Below are 7916 nucleotides of genomic sequence, written 5' to 3' on the forward strand. Positions count from 1 at the left end.
GCCTTTCCCTCCAAACCTGTGTTTGTGTCTGCTTTTTAGAGAATCTGAACACAGCATCTTTGAAGAAGCCGCCCTTGGAAGACTAAGCATTGTAAAGTCAGCTTATTTATATTAAAAATAAAAACAGCTCCTATTTTAATTTATGATCACATTAAACCTACAGATCAATTTAGGAAGAATTTTTGTTTGAAGATTTAAATTAACAAAACGCAAAAACACTTTCTTGAAATACTCAGGTCAAAGAAAAAGACCATTCTGAAAATATTAATGTGAACACTAATTTCAAAACATATTGCATATAACATATTTTATAAGCAGAGGAATACTAACATAAAATATTCTATTACTACATAAAACATGAAAAAAACTGAGTATTAGACTCAGTAAGTTAAAAACTAATTAAGGAATTTAATGACAACAAAGGAAAGTAATAAAAAATGACAGCAAAATTAATTTTAAAAAAAAGGAGAGAGATGACCGATAGAATTCATTTTAAAAATTAAGTTCTGTTTAGTCCCGCATTGGGCTCCTTGCTTAGCGGGGAGCCTGCTTCTCCCTCTGCCTGCCGCTCCCCCTGCTTGTGCTCTCTCTCTCTCTGTGACAAATAAATATAATCTTAAAAAAAAATTAAGTTCTGTTTGTTTGAAATTTCAAGCCAGTAAAATATACAAATCTCTATGCAGTATAATAAAGAAAACAATACTTTCCTGCTTCAGGCTCCACTCAAAGTTAGTTGTCTTCCTCCTCACCTGCTATATGGGCTGAAGCAGTATTATTAAGTGTGGATATGTTGCTTCTAGAACCCATAAGCACTGTACAGAACCACAAGTAGTTTCAATTATGAATAAGTTTTCTGCATAATTCTATATCAATAAATGCTGAAAAGAGTAGATCATTTTATATAAAATATAAATCAACACATTATATTGTCTCAAGGAAAAATCCAAAGATAAGTAGAATAAGAAAAAATAAAATTAGAGCAAGTTTTCAGAAATATTACTACAATTAAAGGTGATGATTATCAGCTAATTTTAAAAACATACTACTTCAACATATTTTTTAAGATTTATTTATTTATTTGAGAGAGAGTGAGTGAGAAAAAGAGCACAAGTGGGGAGAGGGGAAAAGGGAGAGGGAGAGGGAGAAGCAGAAACTGACTCCCCTGCTAAGCAGGGAGCCTGATGCAGGGCATCATCCCAGGACTGTGGGATCATAACCTGAGCCGAAGGCAGACGCTTAACCAACTGAGTCACCCAGGCACTCCAAAACACACTACTTCAACATTTGAAGCAACATTTAATTACCATTTCATAAGCACAACTTAGAAAAAACAAGAAGCTTCTCATATTATGTTCACAATTGATACCAAACCTGGAAAATATTATCATAATATAAAATCTACAGCTTAAGCAGATTTATCAATATTAAAGTAGAACTCTTATAAAAAATTAAATCCATATCATATATCTTTTTAAATGTGATCAAGTTTAGTTTACTGCAGGAAAACATGGTTGGGTAACAATTAAAAAATGACTTTATATAATAGCAGCAATGACAAATGAGGAAAAATAATATTTTATATCAAAATAAGTGGAAAATAATATAGCATATTAAAATAAATGGAAATTACAGATTCTATTCTGGATTTAAAAATACAAATAACTTTGAAAAACAAAAAAGCTGGAAAATTCTTATATAAATTTTACTGAAATATAAAAGATTTGACAATCTAAAAAAAACCTGACACTTAGAGATAATAATTACGAAATTAATGTAAATATTTAGCTATATTCCATTAAAAATCCAATGACATTTTATAAAGTAATTTGAAAACATTAATTTGGTAGAAAAAAGTAAATATATATATTTATAAATAAAAATTGATCAAGGGGGCCTTTAAAATGCAAGAAAGGAAAAACAGAAAAATGAGCTTTCAAAAATAAGCTATACCTTACATCATAGAGCAGTGTACATTTAAAACATTTTAAAGGAGCAAAAATTAAAAATAAAAGAGATAAATATTAAGTTATTCAACAGAAAGTATAAATTACAATATGCATGTACCTGGTCTTGGGACAGAAAGGGGTTTTCAAATTTGAATGCAAGTAAAAATGTACTATCAAAAAATAGTTGATAGAAATCAATATGTGAAGTTTTCAGTGTGAAGTAAAACTTAACAGAAACATAAAAAGCAAAAGGAATATGAGGGATACTATTTGTCCCATATCTAGCAGACTATGAAAAGAATTTTAAGTTATATAAAAACAATGAATGCTCCAGTTGAAACTGGGGAAAGGTAATGAGTATACAAAATTTAAATGGATAAAAATATATAACTCTTAGCCATACTAAATTTATTTTCTTTGCATTTAATAAAAATAATTCAAGTGAAAACATCATTGTTATATTTGTCCTTTGAAAAGATAATTATTTATCAAATATAATATTAATACCAAGATTGGTGACTGTGCCAAAAAATATAAAATGACTCATTTGCAGAAATCTCTCTTCTATAGTTAGTAATATACTTACATAAAAGGACATTCACTGAAACACTATTGTGATTATGAGAATTTAGAAATAGCATATAGTTCAACAATAGCTTAGCTTAATAAATTTTAATACAATTCCATAGTAAAGCTGAATTGTAGCATGCATTTTAATGAAAAAATGGAAATGTTTCTAATATTTAGCTCAGTGACGTTATAATGTATACACTTAAATATGCAGTATGACTTCTATTTTCTAAAATATGATCATATGCATCTAGACAAAGATCACATATATACATCTTTCTCATTGTTTTTTTCTGGGTGAGTGGATTATCAACATGTATTTAAATAAAATGTGTGTACTGGGAGTGGGAATTATCAGTTCCTTGATTTTTATAAGCTTATTTGGTGAGGGATTAAGTGAATAGACATCACTGAAAAATCCCCTGGACCTTCTTTCTTTTCCTATAAGGAAATACAATGATCACTTTCATTGAGAGCTATTTGGTTAAGCAAAATTGCTTTCTTGCTTTTTATCCATTGGAGAGCAGTCATATACCCAAAATCAATCAGAGGAAAAACACCACATAGGGTTCTTTAGGTCTCTGTATGCTATACAAATATTGTCATAGCATTTTGCTGAATAACAGCACAGGGTGATAAATGCATAAAATGGTCCCTGAAGTCCAGTAAAGTAATGGACATAGGACACTGGTGAGTGTGCAGAGCTATTGGCTAGTACTACTTTTTGCAAATCAATAAGGCAGAAACACTAATGTTTAATTTCTCTAGAAGAAGAGACAAAAAGATATGCAAATAAAATTGTGTTAAAAATTAAACTTTCACGAAACAAACAAGAAATATATTCTACAACACCAAAATTCACCCAAATTAAATGACTCTTCTAGTAATAAATAGTAACATTGTACCTGTTCACCACCATCATGACATTTTTGTAAGTAGACAGACTAAATTATTTACCTATTCTTTAACAAACAAACTTTCCTCAGTAATTGGTACCTGCTACTAACCAGTTTCTAGTACATTTTGGGACAACAGAATAGTGGGCCAGGACAGAGGCCTGGTGACAATGTTCTGAGGCATTGTTTCATGGAGACTATAGGTTTTGACCTTTGTGAAATCACAGAATCATTAGATTTGACTTCACAAACATGCTCAGAATTTCTCTCTTCTCTCCTTCGTCTTGCCTCCAATGAAAAAGCAGTTCAACCTTTTAATATTTAAAAAGTCTATTTCTAAGCTATTTGGAGACAAGAGATGAAAAGAATTGTTATTAATCTGATCCATAATTTTAGGAGTAGCAAGGGGTCAAGAGCTGGGAACCAAGTGTAAAGATTTATAATACAAGAATAACTTAACCTTCCTGCTCTGTGCCCCTCTCCACTCCATGCCATACACCACACGTGTGCACGTGCACGCACACACACACACACACACACAATGTTAAGCTATTCACCAGTGAGCTTCTGGAAACAAGACATATTTATATACGCAGTTTCTAAGCAGACAATAAAAATGGAGAAAAGGGTAAAGGTCATTGTTTCACAACTGGATGCACAGAAAAAAAATCCCTAAAAACCAATTTCTCCTAGTGCGTTCTGTTCTCTTATGAGACAGGAAATAGAGGACTGAGTGTCCAGAATGACTTTAGACCCCTGCCTTAGGAAATACTGGTGCAGTGCTACAATATCTCTAGCAAGGGGGAGATGTAATCTTGTTATACAGGCATTAAATCATGAGCAAGCAATTATATGTTAAACTGACATATTTAGGTCCAGTTTCTGGTTCTGCAAATAAGGATCTTAAAAGTTGTCATGCTGTCCTAACAAGAAGTAAAAAGCTAAACAAACTAAAAATCAACTTTTCTTGGATCCCTAAAAGAGGGGAGGGCACAGGGTAAGCCACTGCCCCCAAGACTGGAGAGACAGAACACAAGGAATCTCAGGTAACCTGAGCTGAGATACCACGATGAAACCACCATGAGAACCTGAGTGGGAAGGGAGGGGTAGGAAACTGGAAGTATATCTGAAGAATTGCTGGCTACTCTGTGTGGGTAAGTCTGAGTTAAAAGCTCCCAGGGAATCCAGTCTTTAGAAGGGCTTCCACAGCTCTGTTAAGATTTACTTCAGGGAACTCTACCAGGCTCTCACAGTAAATACCAGAGAAAAATTCCCTTGGTCTTCTTTTTTTTGGGGGAGGGAGGGGTGGTGGTGGAGGGTGGGGCAGAACCATTTTTAAATACTCCAGGCACTCTGTTCTTAACAAGGCCTGCCCTCTGGGGAAACTTGCTAACTAAAACTTAAGATAAAGGAACAGAAGAAACAGTAATGACTGAGAATCTCCCCAAATTAATGTCAGACACCAACCCACAGATCCACAAATCTCGGAGAAAATCAAGTAGGATAAATGCCAAAAAAACAAAAACAAAAACAAAAAACAAAAAAAACCAAAAACCAATAATAAAACACCTACACCCAGGCATATCATTTTCAAACTACAGAAAATCAAAGGTAAAGAAAAAAAAAAAAAAATTCCTCAAAGAAGTCCTGAGAAACAAAAAAGCACTTTACCTACAGAGGAACAAAGATAAAAATTACATCCAACCTCTCAGAAACCATGCAAGCAAGAACAGAATAGAGTGAAATTTTAAAATGTCTAGAGACAAAAAACCCCACCAAGCTAGAATTCTGTACCCTATGAAATCTTCCTTCAAAAGTGAAGGAGAAATAAACACTTCCTCACACAAACAAAAACGGATGGAATTTGTGGCCAGGAGATAGGTCTTGCAAGAAATGTTAACAGTTACTTACACAGGGGGCGGGGTTTGGGGGCCGCCTGGGTCTCCGCAGGCGTTCTGCGCAGGACTCTGGGGTGCCCTCTGCCGGCCTCACCTGAGCAGTGGAGCATCCTGGAGACAGTGAAGTGGCCGAGGCTGCTTGCTAACTGCGCCGCAGGCCACGCAAAGAGGACGCAAGCGCAAACGCTTCAAGTTGAGGAGACCCACAGAGGACTTTTCTTCCTGCCGCGCAGTTCAACCAGGCTCCCGAGCACTTCCCGACTAAAATTCCTGATGCTGCGCTGTCGCCTGCTCTTCATTTCCGGCTGACGCGGTGTAAGCGACTCTTTCCCCAGTGGAAGGAAGGAGGCCCATGGAGGGATGCTGGGTTTTTAGTCAGGCAGCCAACGGGCAGCCCTCCAGGCCCCGGAGGCCCGAGAAGACGCTGGCTGGGGGGAGGGGTCCTGTTGAGTCCTGTTACTCGGTTCTGGACCTTTACCCCGACAGCAGCCTGAATGGCGAAAACTAAGGTGAGAGGATTTCAGGATGATTTCCATCTTGACTTACATGTTTAAAAAAAAATCTTCCTGCTGGAGCAGGGACGTCTGGGTGGCTCAGTCGTTAAGCGTCTGCCTTCGGCTCAGGTCATGATCCCAGGGTCCTGGGATCGAGCCCCTCGTCAGGCTTCCTGCTGGGTGGGAAGTCTGCTTCTCCCTCTCCCCCTGCGTGTGTTCCCCCTCTCCCTGTCTCTCTCTCTCAAATAAATAAAATCTTAAAAATAAAAATCTTCCTGCTACCAACAAAACAAACAAACAAACAAACCCTCACATTTTTTGCAAGAACCGTGAGCTGTTCCTCCTAGCTGTGAGCTGCCCCAGGCATCAATCGAAGACTTTAGTCAAACCCCAATACATTTAAGGAATATCGTGATGGTGGATGGTGTTTGCACTCCTTTGCTATCGGCAGTTCATATAGAGATGTGACGCTGCATCATTTGGCCAGAACAGCACTTTCGGGTTTGATGCATCAGACCAGTGTTCCAAACGAAGTTGTTGATTATATCATCTTTGGCACAATTATACAGGAAGTGAAAACAAGCAATGTGATAGAGAAGCTGCCCTTGGAGCTGGCTTCTCTGATAAGAATCCTGCTCATACTAGCTTGCATCTCTGCCAACCAAGCCAGGACCACAGGGCTTGGCTTGATTGTTTCTGGCTAGTGTGATGCAGTTGTGGGAGGTGGTGTAGAGTTAATGTTGGACATCTTTATTCGTCATTCAAGGAAAATGAGGAAAACGATTCTTGATCTCAATAAGGCCAAGACTCTGGGTCAGCCACTATCTTTAACCTCTAAATTCAGATTGAATTTCTTATCACTTGAGCACCCTCTGGTGAGACGATGGGCACTCTGCAGTCCAACTGGTCACTGCCTTTGCTTTTTCTGACTGAAATAAGATGAGTATGTACTTTATCTCCACAGCCTGACCATAAGGACACAAGAAGAAGGACTGCTTTCCGATGTTGTATCCTTTTTTTTTTTTTAAGATTTTATTTATTTATTTGACAGATAGAGAACACAGATAGTCAGAATGGCAGGCAGAGGGAGAGGGAGAAGCAGGCTCTCCGCCAAGCAGGGAGTCCAATGCGGGGCTCGATCCCAGGGCCCTGGGATCATGACCTGAGCTGAAGGCAGATGCTTAACCAACTGAGCCACTCAGGTGATGTTGTATCCTAAAGAGTACCAAGAAAAGATATAGTTACCAAAGATAACTGCATTCATCCTTTGTCCCTGGAGCAGATGGCTAAACAAAAACCTGCATTCATCAAGTCCTGTGGTATGGCGACAGCTGCAAATTCTTCTTTCCTGACCAATGGTGAATCAGTAGTGTTGATTATGGCAGACGAAAAAGCTCTGGCCATAGGTTATAAATGGAGGGCATTTTTGAGGGATTTTGTGTAAGTACCTCAGGATCCAAAAGATCAACTTTTACTCAGACAATATATGCTATTCCAGAAGTTCTAGAGAAGGCAGGATTAACTGATATTGATGCTTTTGAATTTCAGGAAGTTTTCTCAGGTCAGATTTTGGCTAATTTGAAAGCCATGGATTCTGATTTGTTTGCACAAAAATACATGGTTTAGAAAAACCAAGGTTGGATTGCCTACTTTAAAGAAGTTTAACAGCTGGGGTGGATGGCTGTCCCTGAGATACCTATTTGGAGCCACTGGCTGCAGGTTGGTCATGGAACCTGCCAACAGATTACAGAAAGAAGGAGGCCAGTATTCCTTAGTGACTGCCTATACATCTGGAGAGCAGGACCATGCTATGATAGTAGAAGCTTATGCAAAATAATAGATCAGGAAGAGGTGACCTGGAGTTTCTGTGCAATACTCACACTAGGTAATGCCATTTCAGTGCATTACTAAATGTATCTATAATTTCTAGCTCCTCTTAGGAAAACAAAATTTGTGGCCCTCTGTTAAATGCTTTGCAGTTAAGGCTCACTAGTATTCTGAGCTTTCCAATAATTATGGCTTACTGCTCTTTCAGGGATTACTTAGCCACCAGAATCTCACACAGTGATAGGCTTAGGCATTTGTTTTTGGTCTTTATTTTCATTAAAGACT

At 37.5% G+C, this 7916-nt stretch overlaps 1 pseudogene; it reads left to right on the top strand.

Annotated features, from left to right (window-relative positions):
* The first annotated feature begins 4248 nt into the window (after positions 1 to 4248).
* Positions 4249 to 7641, top strand: LOC118550960 (trifunctional enzyme subunit beta, mitochondrial pseudogene; annotated as a pseudogene).
* The last annotated feature ends 275 nt before the right edge of the window (positions 7642 to 7916 follow it).

Source organism: Halichoerus grypus, chromosome 3, assembly GCF_964656455.1.
Source record: "Halichoerus grypus chromosome 3, mHalGry1.hap1.1, whole genome shotgun sequence".
Lineage (NCBI taxonomy): Eukaryota > Metazoa > Chordata > Mammalia > Carnivora > Phocidae > Halichoerus > Halichoerus grypus.